The 22,151-nt window shown below is 40.3% G+C and overlaps 1 protein-coding gene across 4 annotated transcripts in view; it reads right to left on the minus strand.

The window, feature by feature from the left end:
- The window catches only part of FAM110B (family with sequence similarity 110 member B), a 111,478-nt gene that overhangs the window by 46,051 nt on the left and 43,276 nt on the right, over positions 1-22,151 (minus strand). Inside the window, exon 1 of one of the 4 annotated variants that reach the window (XM_084226448.1) lies at positions 15,655-15,766. The exons of the other annotated variants lie outside the window; for them this stretch is intronic. The gene's annotated coding sequence lies outside the window, so the exon portion shown is untranslated. Of the gene's footprint in view, positions 1-15,654; positions 15,767-22,151 lie in introns of those variants that run through there. 4 annotated transcript variants of the gene reach the window in all.

Consider the following 22,151-nt stretch of genomic DNA (forward strand, 5'->3'; position numbering starts at 1 on the left):
GCTTTTAGGCTACAGCTAAAACAAAAGGTGGCTCAGGGATTTTTCATATACAGTACTGAACATATACCTGAGCAAAAAAGTTAAAAATACCACAATCTTATTTTTGCTCCCTAAAAGTACAAAAGCGCTATATCTGCAGGTGCTCCAAATGTCACGAAAAAACCAAGTTCAAAGGCATTAGCAATTGTACATTCCCCTATTATGTTGTAAAAGATGCAGTGTGAAAAATCCTTTAGGATAATCTTCTCCAAATCATTAATTCCCTTCCATTTACATGAGAAAAGAAACACCAGATCTTTTTACGCAGTTTGTCACAAAAATCACAGCCCGGGGTACTTCTCACTAAACACTGAGGTCTCACAACCTGGTCTTTTCCCAGCTGTTCTGAAGGACAGATCCTTGCTTTAATATTTTTCCATTTACATCATCAGATAAAATAATCCTCCCTCACTCCAGAAGTCATAACAGCTGCATCTTAATTGGAAAGAAAAACCAATAAAGACCAGAATCAACAACTGTTACAGCAAACTAGTGGCTCTGAATGCCAAGCAGCTGCCTTTCTGCCAAAAAACAATACATGACTTGTAAAATTAAGGTGCTTGAAAATAAATCAAATACCAAAACTAAGCTACTGCCAACAAGGACATTGTATTTTGGTGATAAAAATGCATGAGACACCAGCCAATTTCAAGCTGCAATCACTTGAACATAATCCTCACACGTAAGACATCATTTATAGGAAATAATTTGAAATACCAACTGTAGAACTTATGACTTAATAGATGGGATGCCAACTACTAGAACAACTCACACACCTGGCTGTTTTTATAGTGTGTGAACTGATGGGGTCATGTAAAACTTACAGTTATTTTCAATTATGAATACACTGAGAGCATTCCTATCCTTTAAGGGTGGATAGCACCCTTAAAGGATCATCATCATCACACCTCTCATGTTACGCCCCTTTGCTTCACAACTGTCTTCCTTAAAACACCAAAGTTTTACTGGAAAATTTTGCTGTTTGTCAGAGGAATGTTTAAAATACAGCGTCTTCTCTTATCGAGAGCAATATCTATATACATGGGAAAAAAATGCAACTGCTGTAACAAGGTGAAAGTTGTGAATTTGCAAGGGGAGCACAGTACAAGACTGGGTCCTTCTCCATCACCTTGGCCATCAGATGTGGAAAGAAGGAGAGGGGTTTCTGGGCAGCCACCCCACAGGGCTCCTCACTCCCTCTCTCCTCCACCTGCCGCAAAAACAGTCTGTGGGTAAGAAAAAAAATCCCGTTTTGAAGTGTTTTGCAGTTGCTTAGCAACTAGCACCGAACCTTATGAGATTTCAGTCAATGGACTGGCACACCCACCTCTCAACATGCAGACAGGCACATGAGGAACACACCACCTCAGCCAGGATGGCCCCAGCCCCAACAGCAGCACGTCCCTCCTGCTTTCTTGCACACAGCAAAACCCCCAGAACCAGAGAGGCACAGGAAGGCACCCGTGTGCTGGGATGATTTGAAATTGTCAAGATGCCAGCTGAGATGCCAGCTACACCCTTTCCTCAGTTACCACACATACAAACCACGGCTGCCTTAAAAAGCAATTGAGATTGAAAAGCTGTCCCTGAACTTGCCCTCCTGTGGCAGAGACCAGGTTTCTTCCCAAGCCACGAATTGTATAGGCAGTGACCATTACAGACAATTCCCACACCTGCTATCAGTTTCGGTGGGAAGCACTGGCCAAATTGAACAAAGCTTTTGGCCTTTGTGATCACACACCACTGTCATGCCAAATGCTTTCGGATTTTAAAACTTTATATATAGATAGATACAGATATATGCATGTGAGGATACACAGATTTTGATGTGGAACAAAGATTCTTCCATCACTCTTTTGTAAACTGCCACTAGATGCATACAATCTATACAAACTATGCTGGAAAAAACATTTCATTTTTTAAAAATGCTTCGCTCCACGGAAGTGTAATATGGAGGGGGAAAAAACCCCACACCGCCCAGCAGTGCAACAAGTTTGACGTTATCAGTATAGGAAACACTGCGAATTAAAAGTGAAAATTTATGCTGGAAATTAAACCATTTGTAACCAGTACAGGAGTTGGGTTCAGAAACAGCTTTCCAAGTACAGCAGTGCAGTCAACGAGCTGCAGCCACATAAAGCCATGCATCCTGTCCCTTCCACAGCTGGCAGGGGGGAAGGACCCCTCCACCACCCAAGCTGGCTGGAGAAGCCATATCCACACTTCTCTTCACTGACAGCACTGGCACTGTGGCAAGAGGATTGGTTTAGCCCAGTCAGAGGGATTCCACCCTGGAGGTGAGCTGTGCCAGGGTGAGAGGCTGCAGGGGCCATTCAGGGTCCTCTGCTTGTTCCAGCTTCCCCCACTGCAGTCCAGGCCAGAGCAGGGACTTGCCCAGCCCCTGTGGTTTTGTTCATTTTCTGTGATCCTTGGTGGCAACTGTGAACTGTGAGTTACCTTTACACTAAAATAACTTCAACAAAATGTTGACTCTGTGGTAAACCCAGAAGAAATAGGCCACCATGTCTGTAAGACACAGAAAGGCTCAGAGTCCATCTGAATTTCAATGTGCATCTTGTCTCCTGTACTTACTTCAATCCTTAAACGAGGAAATTCCTTAATTTCACTCTGTTTGTTCCCTCCTTTAAACTAGTACCCAGTTCTTTTTGAAAACTTATCTGCCCTAATTTATCACCAGTTAACTTTCACTTATGAAAGCGTGATGCTACCAAGTGGACCTCTGCGACAGCATTTCGCAAACAACTCACTTGGCACCTCCGAGGGACCTGTTACATTCTTTATGCTTGTAATTCTCAGTATAACAAACCAAATAATACCTTTTTAATTCTTAAGAAAAACACTGTTAGCAAATCTCTCCTAAACATCTAGCAGCAGTAAATGTTCAGAAGCTTTTTTGAGTCCTCTCAACAGTGCTTCAGTGATTTTAATAGCTCTGCACTTCCAGGTGCTTTTCCAGGTGAACAGAGGTAAAGACATCAATAAATAGGTTTGGTTGTGGGTTCTTTAGTGGTGGGTGGTTTTCTTTCTCCCTTTGGTGGTTGTTCTCTTTTTGTTAACAGTGACCTCACAGTAGCATTGCCAATTGCCTCCACTGGGAGCCAGTGCATGCAGCACAGTTTTGAATAATCTGGCAAACAAAACTGGCCTTAAGACTTTCAGGCATCTTTTAAAAAACTCCACCACCAAACCTGAAAGGACAACAATAAAACCCACACTGGTTTTCCAGAACAGTATTAAAGAGAGTTGATTAATGCTTGGAACCATGACATGGGTTTGACCATGTTGCTTCCATTTGTACATAAAGAAAAGCACTCGGTGGAAAAGAAGTGCAATTACTGCAATTCCTGGCTCCTAAAGGTAGGTTGCACCCCCTCTGCCAGGCCACAATGCAACCCTCAAGTCTTCCAAAATGACATGTATCCCTTTGCTCCCACAGCCACCAGACACGCACAAATCATTTTGAGACGCTCCAGAAAACACATACTGAGTTTTTTCACTACCTTCAATACCAAATAGCTCCATAATAAATTGTATTTTGTTTCATTATTCTTTAAGATTTCCTTTAACTTGTATTAACATTTTACTTTATCTTCCTTCCCAGGACAATTTGCTTTTGTAACTGATGGTATTTCTCACTGCAGACAAATCCATTCACCTAGAAATGCCACCAGACTAGACTTGCTCTCTGTAATCAGCAACACCACCACAAGTTTCTGTTGCATTACAAACCTTTGCCTATCATCTTCACAAAAAACTCTTCCTGGCAGATATGATTCTGCAAATGCAATGCAAACACAAACATAGGTGCTTCTGAAAAGATCTTTTTCTAGGTCTTAACTGAAATGTTACTAATACTCATTTTGCACAATTGCCTGTTGATACCAGGTAAATTTAAAAAACAGTGGAGCACACTGAATTTATTTAAACAGTATTAATTCTTCCCAGGTGGAAAGGATGTAAAACAAAGGATGTAAAACAAAGCATAAAGATTACTGTTTGAAAATGCAACAATGAGGTGACTTAGGATGGCATTATGGAGACAAGAAACCAAAAATTTTGGTAATAAATGGAAGAGGATGGATAATGTTAGGATATCTTACCAAGAGTTTCAATATTGGGTACAACAGAGAAGAAGGAACCAACAAAAGGTGTAAAGGCAGTACAGGAGTTAGGTTCAGAAACAGCCAGGTGATATGATCAAAGCCACAGGCTCTGGGAAACGCTTTTTCAAGTAATATTCAGAATTGATGTAAGTGGGACAAGGCTGCTTTCATCCAGGCCAGGAAACTGACAGCAGAGTACTTCAGTAGTAGGATAAGACACACGGATGGCAGATTTCATGGCATGGGCAGATAGAGAAGCCTGCATCTCAGACATGTGGCAGCAGGATTTTCCTAGTACATTACATCCTAGTGTACTAGGAAAATCTTCAATACATGGGCTTTCCCTGCTTCTGAGGGCCTTGGAAGAAATAAAACAGGGGTAGGAAGGACTGGTCAGTTTTTATTGCAGCGCTATGGTATGTGGTGATGACTGCTTTTGTTTACATCTCCATTTTTCATCATCAGCATCATCATCATCATCATTATTATTATTATTATTATTATTTCTACAATAACAACAACAACAACATGTTTAAGACAGGAAGAAAAAGGTATTTCTGATTCAAGAGGATTGCAGAATTTTCACCTTGTGGAGAAATTATGAAAGTGGTTAATGTGCTACTTTGTCTGGAAAGATCATCACAAAGGGTCCTTAAAGCACAAGGGTCTCAGTAGACTAACTTGACAGAAATTGCACTTCCTACACAAGGTAAGTGACCTTTATTGACAAGAAATATTGGGACACTTCAGGGGTTTAAAAGGCTCTGAAAGCAAATTAAAGATTTCTACTGAGCAGAGGACAACTAAGAAGGGAGATTAATGTGAACCCTGTTTTCATGCACTTAAAAATTACGGACAAACCCCACATCTATACAGCAATAAAAGTTTTAATCTAACTATATCAAAGGCAATACAAGCATTCAAAACTTAGGTAGACTATTTAAGGACTTCAGTTTCAAGGGAGAGTACATTTAAAGAAGTATGAATCACCTCAGGTGACAGCTTATCTGAAGTAAGGAAATCCCCCTGGATTCCAAAACCAAGCTAAAATCATGCTAGATACAATAGGGACTGAAACAAAATTACACTTAGTATGGTTTTTCTCTTTGAGAAGGAAAAATGCAATTACTTTTTTTGAGGCTGTATCAGTTCTGCAATAGTAACTGGGCCACCTGACTTCTCCCACAAGTGTAAAATATTGAAATAAGCCAGTAAAAATTGAAATGAACTAGTAAAAATTAACCTCATCCACCTGCTTCTTAGTCCTAGTTACTTATTTTCTAAATGCAATAAACAATTTCACTTTGAAGACAAAACTCAAATGGAGTCCCCCAAGGCATCACCATAGCTGAGTTTCTCTCCTCTTTACAAAAACACTCAGAGCTTCCAAATTTTTCCATAGCAGGGCAAGGGCACTGATGCAGCAATGCAAGGTGCAGAGTCATGTTTTGATTGGTACCTCTGGCTGAAAGAAACCAAGCACTGCAACAATCTCAAGAAGTCCCACCTCTGTCACAGTGCTCTACACAAAAGCCCTGGTGCAAGCCTAGCTTGGTGGAACTTGCAGTTGCTTCACCACCACTGGGCTTGGTGTGACAGAACCCTCAAACTGGCAGGCTTCAGGAAGAAACATCCTAAAACCAGAGCTCATCCAGCACCTTCACACTTAATGAAAACTCCTTTCCAGCTGGGAGGAAAGGCAGGAAACTCACACCCTGGTACATGCTGAAGGCACAATTGCTAATCCCATTTTGAAGGTCTGATACCAAGCTCCTAAAGAAAACCCAGCAAACTCCAAGAAAACCCTTCCTCAGGGAACACCATGGAAGTGCTCCAAGTAGCTGAACAGGAACTCCTGACAATTCCATTGTCTCTTCCCTGTGGAGTCTGGAAGGGCAGAGCCATGCAGGAGGGCAATGGTGACACTGCTGGCAGCCTGTGCCTGTTCTCTGCTGGCAGCACCAAGCCAGCCTCTGACTTGAAGGACAGCTTCAATCACAGCAGGTCCCACTTCTACTGAAGAATGTCACATCATACATGTGAACATTTCCAGATATATCATGAAAAGGAAATGAAAAGCGAGTTTCACACTTTAAAATATGAACAGGACTTCTTCTTGCTTCAGGTGTCCTAACATTCCTTGAAATTGAAAATCACAGCAAACATGAGCACTACAGATTTGGGAAGAGAAGGGGCTGGAGGACAGAGAGAGGAAGAGATGATCAAAAACACACAGGCAAGAAGGCAAAGAAAAGCAGAGAAGGGAGACTGGAGCTGTCAGTGCAAACCCATTCATTCTTCCTTCATGTTTGTGATACCTGACAAGACAACTTCACTACCACTGGATACCTCCAAATGATTTTCAAAAGACAACTGCACTGACCCAAGAAAGTAATCTATTCAAGTGTAAAAGGTATAACTGCTAAATGAAAATGAATGCTACAGTTCATAAGGATTAATAAAGGGTTTATCAGATTAATTTTTGAAAATTCAAAAGCAAAAAAAAAAAAAAAAGAGTCCAAACTTTCTAGTAGCTGTGATTGAAGCTGGTGGTTAAACATGGAGCTAAACAAGCTCTTAGTACCAGAACTTGGTTTTCTTTCATCTTCAAAACAGATTTTATTATTACTGTTGTTATTTTTGCAAGTGCATCTCTAAGAAGTTATTTCAAGACCTATGAACAAGCAGGAAAAATGAAACCCCACACCATATTTGACCACAGGGAGTCAGAAGAGAGAACTTGGCATTGCCATTTACTTAAAAAAAAATCAAAATGCTTACAGGGGAAAAAAAAATTTTTTTTTTCAACTTTATATATAAAACCTCAAGTCAGAATGCTTTGTCACCTATCTGGGCCAAGATATAACAAAGAAAATATCTCCAATCCCAAACAACATAATGGTCATCATTTAAAGAAGGGGGAGATTGACTTTATGTGGGTTAAAAAGGAGAAAGAAAATGCATTAATACTATAAGGCAAGATTCACAGCTTTGAAGGGACATGATGAAGAACTGTGCAAGTGTCTCCTTTTCACCACAAGGTATCCAGTTCATGCTACAAAGGATGCTCTCAGACAGCTTCCTCCAACACTACCCCCCAGGATCACCTCTATGCCAAGAGACTACGTGTAATTTCAGCAGCCTTGTCCAGCTTCCTAGTTTTCAAGAACACCATAAGACACCCAGACACAGCTGTGGGCCACAGAAATAGGGCTGAATACCAGCAAAGCCACAATTATGCACATGTAGGACTCCAAAAAGTATTTGAAAAAATCCAAAGTATTGAGTACTCTATATAGTCACAAACTCAGGCCAATTTTTATGCGTTTGCTGCTTAATTTGGAGCTACCTTTTTGAAAAAGAGGAGTCCAGCTGAGGGTGAACCTCCCTCTTCTGCCTCAGAACGTTTTGCTCTCTGCTTTCTCTCCTCCAGATCTCCTCCTGGACAATTTGTGCCCACTTACACTCAATGTGCACCGGAACAAAGATGCAAATATGTATAAGTAGTGCCCAAAAGAAATCATCTAATAAAAATAAAGCTTTCTTTAAAGCAATTTTATCCAGCATTTTTTTTGACTATACACATGTAGCATATATATGGGGAAGGGAAAAAACCCCTCAATGACTGCATAAAGCATGCGTGACCTGTATGAAATGACATTAGTTTATTTAAATCAATTATAAAAACATTCTATTCCTCCCTTTTCCATCTCTGATATTCTCCAGCTTGTCCTAGTTTTCAAGTATGTTTGCACTGGAAACAGAAATAGGCAGGTGTATACATACCTATACATGTGTACACTCATACCTAGGGTATACCCAGCTATCAAATGTTATACTATTTGGATTGAATAATTAATACATATTAAAAAAAACAAACTTGCCTAGAGTTGCAAGGCCTGCTTGGTCTGCTGTTTGGAGACTTCTGATAAGATAATCACAGAACAGCTAAAGCTGGAAGGCACCTCTGGAGCCTGTCTAGTTCAAGCCCTTGTTGACAACAGGGCCACCTGGAACAGGCTGCCCAGGACCACATCTCAGTTGGGTTCTGAAAATCTCCAAGGATGAAGACTTCACCACCTCTTCAGGTAACCTCTGCCAGCTTTTGACCACCCTCAGAGTATAAAAGCATTTGCTTACATTTAAATGGAATTGCCTGTATTTCAGTTTGTGCCCGTTGCTTCCGGTCATGGGAAACCATTGAGAAGGCTCCATGTTCTTTACTCCTCCAATCAGGGATTGATACACACTGAAAATGCCATAATTAATTTCAGTGAAAATCAGGGGAAATTAAAAAAAAAAACCCATGAGGATCTCAATGCTTCCAAGACTATTTTCCACAGAAGTAAGAGTAGTTATAAAAAACAATGGTAATTCAACACCAGATGGATTTAGTATCTGTAATGTTTTCTAAGAATGGATGTGTTTAAAGAGTTTGTTATAGACATGTTTTTGTTGCAAATTTAGGCTTCAGAGTTGCAAATTTAGGCTTCAGTACTTCATGCTGAAATAAAATATGAAAGTATAAGTTGCTTTGTAGCATAAGGAAAGAGAAAATACTTGCAAAAACTCTGTCTCTCTTGGGAGCTCAAAATCAGAGTTGATAGTAAAAAAGCATCCCAGTTTTTCTACACATACCATAGCTCTCATCAAGTCACAGTACAGATGAAGAACACAAATCCTGCATACTTTAGCACAGGATAGGAGCATCATCTGCTTGGCTGTTTTTCTGTGAGGATTTAATGAAGGCAGTCTGAAAAAGGATTTAATGAAGGCAGTGGACAGCCTGTGGCAGGATCCTTTAGGCACCCAGTGTGGCGAACATGCCAAGTGCCAGCAAAAGAAGAAGAGCAAAATAAATGTGACTTTAAGGCAGTTAAGTACCCACACATCTTGGAGCCCTGCAGGCACCAGTGAAGCTGTCAAAATTCAGGTCAGTAATGTGCCACAACTGTCTGAGACACCTTTGAAGAGCAGGAGGAGCAGAAGCAGCTCCTTGGGTCAAGCTCTTACAGAAACACAGCTGGTGTGAGGTACCTGCATGAAGGCATGACAAGAAAGGAGCCCTGTTTGCAGAAAGTGGTCAGCAAAGCCCATAAATCACTCGAGAAAGGCCTGATCTGGAGATGACAGGAAGATGAACAGAAATGCTTGCTTTCAGTAAAGAGGTAACTGGCTGAGAGAAAAAAAGCAGATATGTCAGATTTGAAAAGGTCAGGGGCACAATTTGTATTTGTCAGAAGGAGCTTTCCAAGCAGGAGTCAAGGACATCCTGCTCCAACAAATAAATACACAATAACTTTAAAAAATCAAGGCTCTTTGGTAAGAGTTCTTCACCTGTGTGCTGTCCTTGGACACCTCTGCATAAGTAATATTTTTGGATATTGTTGTGGTTTAACTCCAGTCAGCAGCCACCTCCTCACCCTCCCAACCAGCAGGATCAGGGAGAGAATAGGAAGGGTAAAAGCTAGAAAACTCATGGGTTGAGATAAGGACAGTTAAATAGGGAAAACAAACCAAGGAATGACTTTGCTGCTTCCCATAGGCAGGCAGGTGTTCAGCCAACTCCTGGGAGAGCAGGGCCACATCACATACAACAGTGACTTGGGAAGACAAGCACCATCACTCCAAACATCCACCCTCCTTCTTCCCCCAGCTTTCTATATTAAAAATGATGCTGTAAGGTCTGGAACATCCCTCTGGTCAGCTGGGCTCACCTGTCCTGGCTGTGTCTCCTCCCACCCTCCCATGCACCCCCAGCCCCCTCAGCAGTGTGGCAGCACAAAGAGCAGGAAAGGCCCTGGCTCTGTGCAAGCCCTGCTCAGTGATAACAAAAACATCTGTGTTATCAGCTCTGTGTTCAGCACAAATCCAAAACAGAACCACATACACCCACTGGGAAGAAATTCAACTACCCCAGCAGAATCCAGCAGAGATATTCACCTCCCAAAAAGGGGGAGGCGGCTGCAAAGACGTCAAAGAGCCCAAGGTGGAACGACAGGTAAAAACTGAAGCGCAGAAAGAGGGATTGGAGAAAGTGGGAAAAAGAGAAGAGTAGATTTAAATGGGAAAATGGAGCAGACAAATTTGGAAAGGTGGTGGCAGCAAGGAATGGAGAATTGTGGTGAGAAGAAACAAGAAGCAGCAAAACACTGGAGGGTAATGAAATCATCATATTTGGAGGTCCTCTTCTGCTGCACCCTCCATGGTACCTGTGTTTCACAGAAAATTTACAGTAATTGCACAACTCCTGCCAGACTTTACCCAGTCCCTGGAGGGCTAGGGGCCAAAATATCAACCTCTGCCCTCCACAGTATAGTAAAGGAAAATAGGGCACACCACATGGCACAGAACCATGGATTACAGTAGGGCTGATGTAACAGTAATGGAAGAGGAAGAGATATAATTTATCACATCCCTCGAACATCTTCTGACTAGACTGCTGTTGTAATGTCACAGTAGAAATACAAAGCTGCACACTCATTTCCAGATGACTGCAATGCCCAAAATATCCAATGACAATTATGACATTGAGACAGAAGAAAATCATCCTTACCCTGGGAAGTTTGTACTGTATAGACAGGAATAGTTACACTGATCTTATATTTTTCACTCTTTGTAAAGACATTAGCAGTGATGGTTTATAATCCTAAAGCACAGACTGTTCAGTCTAACTTGCAGCTCCACAGTTTGTGGTCACATAAAAGATAATTCATCTTTATTGTCTCCATTTCTCCCTTCCACTCTAGCCTTTTTCTGCCTAGATTATCCAGGCAGGAAACATTTTGGCATAGACACTGTATCATATTGTGCTTTTGTATTATAGGCCAACACACCACATTGTATTAACATCTCTCCTTCAGTAACATTATATACAAAACCAGACCTTCAAAAAACCCACTTTTATCCATGGATTCTAGAGGACCCAAAATAGATGAAAGAGCCAAATGGTGACAAACTTGTGAAAATGTGCATACCACAGCAAATCTAGGTATTCACATCTCTCTCCAGTTAAACAGCCCTAATAACACGTACAGTCTTCTCACACATTGTATCACTTTCTTACAGTATTGTTTTTATAGACTTCCTAATCAGGAAGTAGATTAGCCTTTGGTTTAGTCTACCAACTTTCATAATGTTAAGCTCTCTCAAAAAAAACCAAAAAAACTTAATGGCCTTCTTTGCCATTACTTGGGGTTTTTCTACTACATACACTCAGGAAAGTATGGATGATACAGTAAAATTATTCTACAATACCCAACAGATAAGCAGCCAAATATGTAGATGGCCATAGGATCATCATCAATGTATAAATATTGTTTCAATTAATAAACCAATATCCTACAGAAATATGCAACAGCTACACAACAGGGCACAAACCCAAGTAGCATCTGTTATGGAACAGACAATTAGTGTTTAAAATTGACATTTATACAAAGTGAGGATTGGGGTTGAAAGCCCCAGGTGCTTCATGGAAAGACGCAGCAAATATTTGTGTCTACAAGTGCCGAAGCACATCCATGAAAGATAATGTGAAACTAAGACAGGAATCTCATTACCAGGATTATGCAGACAATAGCATCCAGGATTACTATTTGCTGGCTGTATTCTGCATTTAATCTATCAAGTCACACTTAATACTGCAGGTAATACATTTAAGAACAATTTAAATTAATCACAACAGGAGATTAAATGTAAAAAAAAATTAGTACCCATTTTGCTTTTAATTCACCATACCATTGTGAGAACTACAAAAAAGAGCCATTTTCACATCCTGCTCTATAAAACACAATTATACTCTTAACATTGCAAATGTCTGACACACAGCTGCCCAAAGCTAGACATATTTCATTCATCCAGTTTCTAAATCCACAAGGTTAGTCCCCAGGGTAACTTGTGCTAGGCAAAGAGCCCTGCAGGAGGGGAAGGCAGGGCAGGGCAGACATTCCCTGCCACTGGTTCTCCTGTGCCCAGTCCCAGGGCATGGGAGGACACATGTCCCTGAACTGGAGCAATGGCTGTGTGCATACAAGGAATATTTTGGAGCCCATTAAACAGTGCTGCTACATGAGTGCGAGAAGAATGTCGCAACAATAACGCCATCTCAAGCTGATGCACTGAGAGGACTCATCCTGCATCTTCACCCAGCCCAACAGTCTTCAGATTTGAAGAATGAAATGATCTTCACTCAACAAAATACAGAAAACAGGCTATTGATTTCCTGTGAACTCTCAAAGTGTTATAATAAGCATTTATAGATGGGCTATTGAATGTCTCGACCATTTAAGCAGACAGTCATTTCATCAGCAAAGTAATAACTGGAGTTGGCTCCAAAAACAGAGGAAAAGCAAAAAGGAGCTTTAGGGCACAATGTCACTTTTCTTATTCTAATATAAACCTTTATGCATATATCACTGGCTGCTACTCGACTTAAAAACTGTAAGGCATGTAAGTACAAATCCTGCAAAATAAACACTGTGGTAATACTTTAAATCCTTACGACTTTTTCTGGAGTATCTCTTTCATTGCTAACAGGCTACAAAAAAAATGCATTAAGTATCATCTTTCCCCTTTAGACCTGGTAAGGGTTTAAGTAATGCAAAATTCACTTATATGCATAGGAGTACAAGGACATAATATCTTAAAAGGGAAGAGCTAATGCAGCGCTGTTTATTACAGCCACGCAGTTTACTGCATATATCCCATCTCCAGCCAGCAGCCAAATCTGGTACTTCTAACATTACTCTTCCAAGAGTATTTCTACTGGATTATTATGACAATACTGGTATGACATTGAAAGTGTTTTCTACACAAACATATGTTAGAGTTATATGGTACAGAATGTAGTTGTATTTTTATACATGTTTACCTGCATATATAAATTAAACACTTGTGATCTTGATTTTCACAACATACTTTTGGGTCTTTACCACACATATGTATATAGACATACATGCTGTATTCCTGTTGGGGAAAAAAGTTTCCTTTTCAGACAACAAAGGACTTTGAGATTTAACACAAATGAGAACAACTCATAGAGGCACATAACAAACATGCAATGCATACATCTCCTAACAAAAGAGTAATTAAAAACTTTTACCTCAAGAAAATCCCTGACAAAGCTTGAATACAAAATTTCATTGATAATAATCTGAAGTGTGTTAAATTTCCTGCAGCAATACACTGGTTATAGTTAAAATATGCTTATAGCAACAACGATGTCAACTTTTTAGAGAGCCATCACACGAGCTGTTGCTTCAATTTGTTCTCTTAGTTTACCGAGAAGAAAAATGAGGTTGTTACAAAAAGAAGCAATAACAAAATAGCGTATTCCTGGCTGTTAAGCTATTGCAAAGTTAAATTAAAAGGCCACCAGTTCTAGTTTCACTGCTGTCACGTTTTCTTGTGATGCTTGCATAGATCATCACAGCTCTTTCTGGAGGCAAAATAGCTGAATAGCTGCTGGTGCATCACTTCAGTTCCAGTGGGTGGTGGTATTACCTGTATCCACCACCAAAAATATGATAACTTTTATGGCATTTTTCCAGACATACTTTATGTTGCTTACAAATAAGAATAGCCTAATACACGGAGTAGAAAGCATCAGCCTCTCCTCTCTCAGAAACCCACTCATCTGGATATGGTAAACATGTGATTCATATGAGGATATTTACCTTCTACATTTCATTATTACTAACACTGGTTTCAGTTACTCCTTCATGGGATGCTGTTGCAAAGGTTATAAAAACAGATAAATTACTTCAGGTGATCCTCTGATAAAGAAGGCAGAAGGCATAAATCAGCTTAGAGCATCTTTAAAACACTTTTGGTTGGTAACTTGGGGCAATGAGGGAATATGGAATAGCTCAAGAATAACATGCCTTCACATCCTGAGTCCTCCTTGTCCAGGTTTAATTGTCACAATGCAAAAATGCCATTTTCCATGTCTGCCTAAAGGAAAACAACTACAAAAACAGCTTCTGGAATATGAAAAAACAACTTGCTCTTGACTAAAATAGATACCAAGTTACCTGTTTTAGTCAATAGCAAAACTTCAAACCAATAGTTATGTAGCAGCTGTGATTGAACCTCCCAAATACTCTTCTGTCTAAATATACAATCACAAATAATAAAGAATGTGTCTTTCCTGTACCCACTGCCATATAAAGTTGGTAACTAAATAAATGCTCACAACTGAGGGTATCTACTCAGAAGGCAACACAGTTTCACACCACATACTTTAAAAGGGAACAACCTAAATTATTGTTTGGTTTATACAGCAAAAAAAACCTCTTCAAGGATAAGTGCAGAGGAGAGAATGAAGACTAATACCAAAATAGCTCCTGTTCCTAACACCTTTCTGATCCTGGCTGAGACAATCTACTCGTACCTCGGACGCATGGTGGCAGCCAGCCAGCCAGATGACTGGTGACTTAATATACAAGTTCATGTGGGCTCTGGAGTTTGACACAGACAAGGGCATTAACTCTGAAGTCTCACCAGTCAGCCTTAATATTCAAAACTCATCAAATGAGTCATGATTACATTATGAGACTTTTAAAAAATACTTTATGCTTGTTTTCTTTTGTTCTGAATAGCTTTTACTGTAGAATGTTTTCATTAAATATGCATGCTTTTTATAGGAAAAGTTGTGATCAATTGATGCGTAGGTCAAGTATGAAAAAATTTAAATGAGTATGACGCTATGATAAATACTGTAATAGTCTCAGAATCACAGATTAAAAGATCAGCATATATATATCTTGTTTCTTTCTACTGCTGAAGGCAGTTCTCATAATAAACAAGGCTATGGGCCAAAATTCAGCCTTTGAGAACAATAAATACGTGCAAAATACATGTATGTGCAAGCAAAGGATATATTGAAATCTACCAGGCTGAATAGCTTCAGTTTCATTTTGAAAGCCACTTAAAATAAAAGCCAGTAGATGAAACAAAGAATCCACCCAAACATGAAGGCTCCAGCATCTTTGTTGAAAGAACAATAGCATAATACTCCTCATCACTCTACCTTGTTGCAAGAGAACCATCAAGATAGTTATTGCTGTGATCATATTAAAGAATACTTCACAAAATTATTCTTTAAACTGATCAATATTTACAGATTTATCTTCATATGCTAATAGTTATAAATGCTCTAATTCAATTGCTTGGCAGAAAACATTCAAATACAAGAAATATTTCTATTAGCATAACAAAAGGCAACCAGTAAAATCACTCTCATGCACAGGCTCAAAATTTCAGAGGAAAGCAATATTCTCATAGAAAAACACTCTATTTTTGAACCGAACCCACTCCAATGATATGTTTTGTAATCTGACAGTTCTCCCACCGGAGTATACATGACATTAACGAAAGCAAGATCAAATTAAACAGATGACATGATTAACAGTATTCATTTCATGCACGACTGTTTTACCGGAGAGATAAAGACCTGAAAGTAATTACCACCAAGTGAAACTCCTTCACTGACCTCTCTGCTCCCAGCTAGCAGTCCGTGAGTACTGATGCTTTGCAACAAAGACCGGTGCCTTTCATCTGCGGGCTTTCTTTTACGCTCCGAGCTGAGCACCTCTCCCGTTGCATGCACGCAGTACCTCTCTGTATCTATGTCTGTAATGCAGCATAAAGATTACTGGGGAAACCTATCAAACCGGCAGGCAGCAACCCCGGCCGCCAATAAGCGGGAGGCACATGCAGAATCCAGCACATGCTCGCTGAGGCTCGCAGGCTGGCACCGCTGCTAATCTAATTATAGCCCTTTGCCGAGCGCAGGGCTGCCGAGGCACCCGCGCAAACACGGCCCGGCCGAGCGCACCTTGCAGCCCGCAGCATCCGCCTCTGGGACTGCTGCCTGCCTGGGGGCGCCGCCGTAAAACCCCCGGCTGGGTTTTTGCCATGGTGTTGTTGTTTTGCTGAGTGATTCACCTAGGAGGGGGTTTGTCTCCATCTCTGAAAAGCAGGATCTGTTTAGGTGTGCGCCCTTTGAGAAGCTGACCGCTTGCAGTTTGCTAGGTCTGCTTTAAGGAGACAATAAAACGAAGCTGTTTGTTCAGCCAGCAGGAATTCTTGTTTTGAATGTACACATGGCCAGCACCATGCAGAGCAGATCTCAGCTTTTGTGCATTACTGCACAGGCTACAACGTGGACCTCAGATCAGAGAAGCACCACACACATGCTTTCAGCGCACAGCCGCCCTACAGAAGTCAACAGGACCCCCTCTGTCCTTTACATTTACCCGTGGGCGGGCACCAAGATGATCAGAGGCTTCTGCGTGCATTGGCACATAAAGTCCTAACTAAGCTTTCACGAGGCTAGGGTGCAAATGCCAAGGAAATTTTTGCCATTATACAAAACAACTTAAGTCGTTTGGGAAATACTTATCATGAGCAAAGACTACTTAGATGCATGGGGAACTAACACAACCATGCTTACTTATGCTTATTCTATAAATAAGTCCACAAAACAAAGGAATGTTATGATCCAAGAGAACACTGGGTATTTGAAAGATGCTGGGAACTTTCACAACATCAGGTAAATAATGAAAAAAAGCCAAAGACGCTTGTTTAGTCTTCCTGGGTAGTACACTTCAAGTAATCCTCACTCTGTTTAGCACAAACAAAAAAACATTCTTCAGATGTTTCCTGCTCCCACATGGTTCATATAGTCACCTAAGCTCTACATTAACCAAAAGGTTTTCAAACATCAGTGACAAGATGGAAATACACAGCCTGACTATCAGAAAAAACAGTTGTGGTGCCAGCTCCCTCGTGTGAGATACAGTACCTTTCTCATGACTGATATTACAAAAATATCACAATGCTACAGCATTACGCATATACAAGCTACAATGCATTTCTAAGATGTTTCACTAAGTTACACATAAACCATGCCCATAAACATTACACTAGCAAGATCTTGAACCCCACTGCAATAATGAATTCCACTGTGACCACACGGGCATTTTTCCTAATTCTTTACTCTTATCACCAGCACCATATAACAGGCACAGTCCAAGAGCATGATATTAAAGGTTGTCTATAAACACTTTCTAGCTATTGTTCTTACTTCAGTACAAAAATTATATTTGGTAATAAAATTTTACTAATGGAACAAGATCTCCATGTGGTAACAGTGCAAGACCATATTTACTGGTAATATGTAAATGGCTATGTCACAGCCTTCTTAATCTGTCAGTGAATATTGCTCACAAAGAGTTGCTCTGTGCTAGAAGTAAACTTCATTGCTGTAAGAATAATATTTTCAAAGCTATATGTGGCTGGAAATCAAGGAGTGCAGGAATAGTGACATTTTACTCTTTGATTCAATGTTCAGTCAACATGAAGTTTTGTGTTTCGATAAAAGAAGGCTGTTTTATTAAGTCCTTCTTTTTATATTACATCATCTAAGAAGCTCATCAATTTTTATAAACTGTGCTTCTTTAAAATACTGTGGAATATTCCAAGTTTCTCAGCCATACTCCTTGAAACCAGGAAACTATGTACTTAATGAAGAAAGGCAGGAGAGGCAGTTTTACAGGGGTTAAAAACCTAATTGGAAGAGTTCAAGAGGCATGTGAAAAAAATGCACAATGATTTGATGATCAGATCAAAAATGCTATTTTTCTAATGACAGTTTGCCAAAGATAGCAACAGGGGAATAAGACCAATATAAGTCTTTACCCTAGTCCTCTAATTATTTGGAATGCTAAGAAAAAAAAAGGATGCACAATCACAAACAAAAAAATAAAGTCAAAGACACTCAAACCATTCTTTTAATCTAATCCCCATTCACAAACCACAAAGACACGTAAAACACTTGAAAAAATGACCAGAAAAACTGAAACAGGAATCAACCAGGCTTCAGCTGCTATGGGACTCTCTGTTTTGGCTTCCTCCCATGCAGGCTGCTAAGCCTACATGTGTGTCCCTCCTCTGCCCAGCAGCTCCCCATGCCCTCACTGCTTCACCCTGTTCAGCTCCAGCACAGCTCCCCGGCAGCCAGCCTCTGCCTCCTCCCACAGAGCTGCTGGCTCCAGGAGCATTGCCCCACAGTCCCAGCAAGGGCTGCCCTGGCAGCACACTCTCAACACACCATTGCAGCAGGGTCTTTATTCCAGGAGTTGCTTTCTTTTTTAAAACATCATGGTAGCAGTGGAAGTTGAAGGACCCACAAACAGCTGCAAAGTTGCATTTCAAGAAACACCTATTTGTCTCTGCAACAGAATCAATACTCACTAAACCTCTGTGCTTGGCTTTGCAGATCAGCCAGAAGAGTGCCAATGTCTATGGCAATTTTTACACTTGCTTTTAACATCGTGACAATATGCTGGGTCAGGAAGATATGGGGAACTGCACAGCGGGGCTAACATTTAGAGTCAGTGGTCATTCACAAGAACCCACATTTGGCAATGGCAGATGGCTAAAACTCCAACTGAGGACGATGCAGAGCTGCACCGGCCTCTCCTGCCACCCGTGGTGATGGCACACGAGCACCTGGACCACGCACTGGACCTGTGACAGGACAGAGCCATCTATAGATGCGCCAGCAAGAGAAGCCAAGAGAGGTTTCATAAGGACACATTCACAAGAGAATCATCAGATCCCAGAGAAGACAGGTTTCATGAGGACACAGTCACAAGAGACTCCAGCAAGTCTCTGTTGGAAATGAAGAAATTGTGAAAGGTACACAAGTTGGCCAATATTCGGCAGACTTTCATCGAAAGCAAAAGCCTGTCCCTGGCACAAGCTACCGCCCGTGCTCGTGCTAAGCTTCAAGTTCCCGCTCCTCCGCATGGAAACAGAAGGTCTCTGCAACATTTTTAGCAATTATAAGCAAGTTAGGCTTTCTCTAGCTCAGCGCCTTGACAGAAGAATTTCAACAAAAATTTTCCAAAACCATATGGTCCGAGGCAGATGCCCATCACAGAGGGGAGGAGAGAGGAAAACCTATGAGGGTAAGATGAATTCATCATATGACACTAAAACCAGCCTCCTACAGTGAAAACTGTCTAACTAGCACATTAATGAATTATACACTTCATTTAGGCATATCTAAGGGAATTAACAAACAGATTACTATTTCAGGAACAAATAACTTTTTCCTATATTATTATCACTTGTGTAAGTATTTCCATATCCAATTACTTTAATACAAGAATATCTTAAAAATTTCTGATGTGTCTTGCAACTGAACAGGTTTTATTCTGGATATCACTTAACCTTTGGCTTAAAAATGTATCAAATATTGCTTGCAAACTGCTACCGCAGTTACTTAATTAGATTTTGCAAAGTATAGTAAGCATATGGAATGAAAATGAGTTCAGTAAAATGGCTGGTGAATCAACGTGCTGCATTTCTAAAGGCAATAGTGTGTATATTTCCAAGCTGTAGCCTTGAGAGGTTGAACTGAACCAATTACTCTAATGAATATTTTACTTGGCTTGATGCATTCATTAGACTTTTAGAAGTAAGTTAAACCATCCCATGGTTATGTTTACATAACAACAAAATCTTACAATTTTTGGATGATACTTCTGACATTTACATAATTTAAAGGATAAGGGGACATTTTTTTCTTCCACTCTTTTTCTACATTCCATTTTTCCTTCCCAAATAAATGTATCTAGCATTATTTTCTTTTTCTTTTGAAAACAACCTTTGATTTCACAATAGCTGTTTGCTAAGCTCTTTCCTTTCCTAGCAAGTATATGGGAAGTCTGCCAATTGGTGGCAAACTCATCACTCATCATCATCATTTATGGAGGAAAATAAAACATGGTCCAAATGCTTGCTGCATAAACTTTTCTCTGGAAGCCACAAATGCCTTGAAGTTGGCACTCAGCGTGAACAAACTTACTTTTATTTTGTGTAGCATGAGGACATTTCTTGGATTGCCCCAACTGTGATTAGTAAGCAAGAAGTTACCTGTCCACATGTGTGCACTTGTCAATGCTCTCAATCATATTTTGAAGTTGGACAGATAACCTGGAATTTCAAGCTTTTTTTTTTTTAAATATGCTCATTATATCCATAAAGGCCCCAGACATAACTCCTCTGTAAGCTTAATAACAGCTCTGTATTAATGCTAGAGACTCGCTGCAGGATGGCACAAAGATTGATCCCTACAAACTATTTCCTATAGTATTCTTATTCACTTTTATCTCAGAATCATAGTAAAGCCATACAAAAATCCCCCACACCCATATTGCAAGGTACATTACCACCCCTTACCTCCACAGACCTACATGCTAGCAGTATCTTCACTGCAGCCCTAGCTGACTGAAATGATGACACCAGTCCATCACTGGCACCTTGGAGAGCCAGGGGAGGAGCAGTTCAGCTGTCAGTGAGGTGTGCTTCATCCTACTGCCAATGCATGTGGCATAAAAGGATCTGAAGTGAAGCCTGCAAGACGTTTGCTATGCTGAGCACTTGCACTTCACACACAAAACCAAAAGGGGAATAATAACACAGTATTATTCTATTCCTAAGAATACACAAGTCCCAAACAAAAGGTCATGTAAAAGACTTCACCCTGAAACATGTCACCCAACACATCTCCATACCAATGTCAACTTTTCATTCCTTTTCAAGTTCCATCCATTTTCCTCCAGTGCAAGGTTTTCTTCAAATCTATACCATATTGCAGCACCCACCTCAAACTACACCAATATGCTTTATGCCCTCTTGTATTTCTACCTTACTTATTCTTCCCTCCATTTCCTTTCCTCACAGCTACCAGCAGAGGCTCAGTATGAACTGTCCATTTTGAAAGGAGTGACACCTGTCAGCACAACTAAGGCCTTCTCAAGACCAAAACATGAGTCCCCTGTAGCCACCATTTCACAGCCTCTGGCTGACCAGCCAGATGGCCACAAAAGTTGGTGAACCACAGAAAGGGACCACACAGTTTACAATAAGCACAGAAACAGCTTTAAACAGTGCATCCAGAACACTGACCCCACATAATGCATGACTGACTCACACAGAACCAATGATCATGACCCTAAAGAGTCAAAGATTGGAAAATATATTATAGAAAAAACAGCCTCTGCTTCTAAATGGTTAAGTGAGAAAGACACATTTGCAGACCAGAACAAAAAAGAGTGCAATTAAAACAAAAACAAAAAAAACCCAAAAAAACCCCAAACCAAAACAAAAACACCCCCCATGACTTAAGTAAGATATTGAAGTCCTAACACAAGATGTAACCATAGCAAAAGGTAATTGCTTAAAAACAAGGACAGAGTAGGTTAAAACTACACTGGAACAAGCCACAAAAGGGCTTCATAAGTGGAGACACATTTTTTTGTAGTTGCTGTTGGAAAATAGGGACCCTGAGAGCATCACTTAACCCTGAAAGCTGATAGACAAATACTGATTTCCCTCATGGAAAAGCAGAAAAAAGAGCTTGCAATATAGTAAGTAAACTTCCAGCACTTCCACATTATTAATCTTCATCACCCTGGTGGCATTTTCGTCTTCTCTATTTAGTAGTGTGCTCACTATGATCACCTTGCTGAAATGGGTGACACAACCTGATGCTGAGTATATCCAGCTGAGATAAGACTGGCCTGGGAAAACTTTAAGTACAAGTCTTCCATTAGAGGACAGGTGTAATTTTTCAAAAATGCTATGCTGCAAAGAGTGCAGAGGCTGAAAGATGAAGTATAGCATTCTTCTCTTTGAAGAAAAAACTCTGTCAGACCTGCTCACTTCTGTAATTAAGAATGTTATTTCCAATTCTGAGTAGAAAGAGCAGCTCCAAGGTTTTCTTTGATCTTCTGTGATGACAATGAAGACCCATCAGGCTCTCTAAACCCCATTGTTTTTTTATTCTTCAAAGACTGTTTTTCACTCTCTTACATCTCTCTATGCACGGAGGTGTTTATGTTGAGCTGCAAGATGCAACTAGAAAGCAAGTCAAGGTGTGACTGTTGGAACATGAACTGGTTCTCTGCAGACACT

This window comes from Fringilla coelebs (assembly GCF_963513975.1).
Source record: "Fringilla coelebs genome assembly, chromosome: 1".
Taxonomy (NCBI): domain Eukaryota; kingdom Metazoa; phylum Chordata; class Aves; order Passeriformes; family Fringillidae; genus Fringilla; species Fringilla coelebs.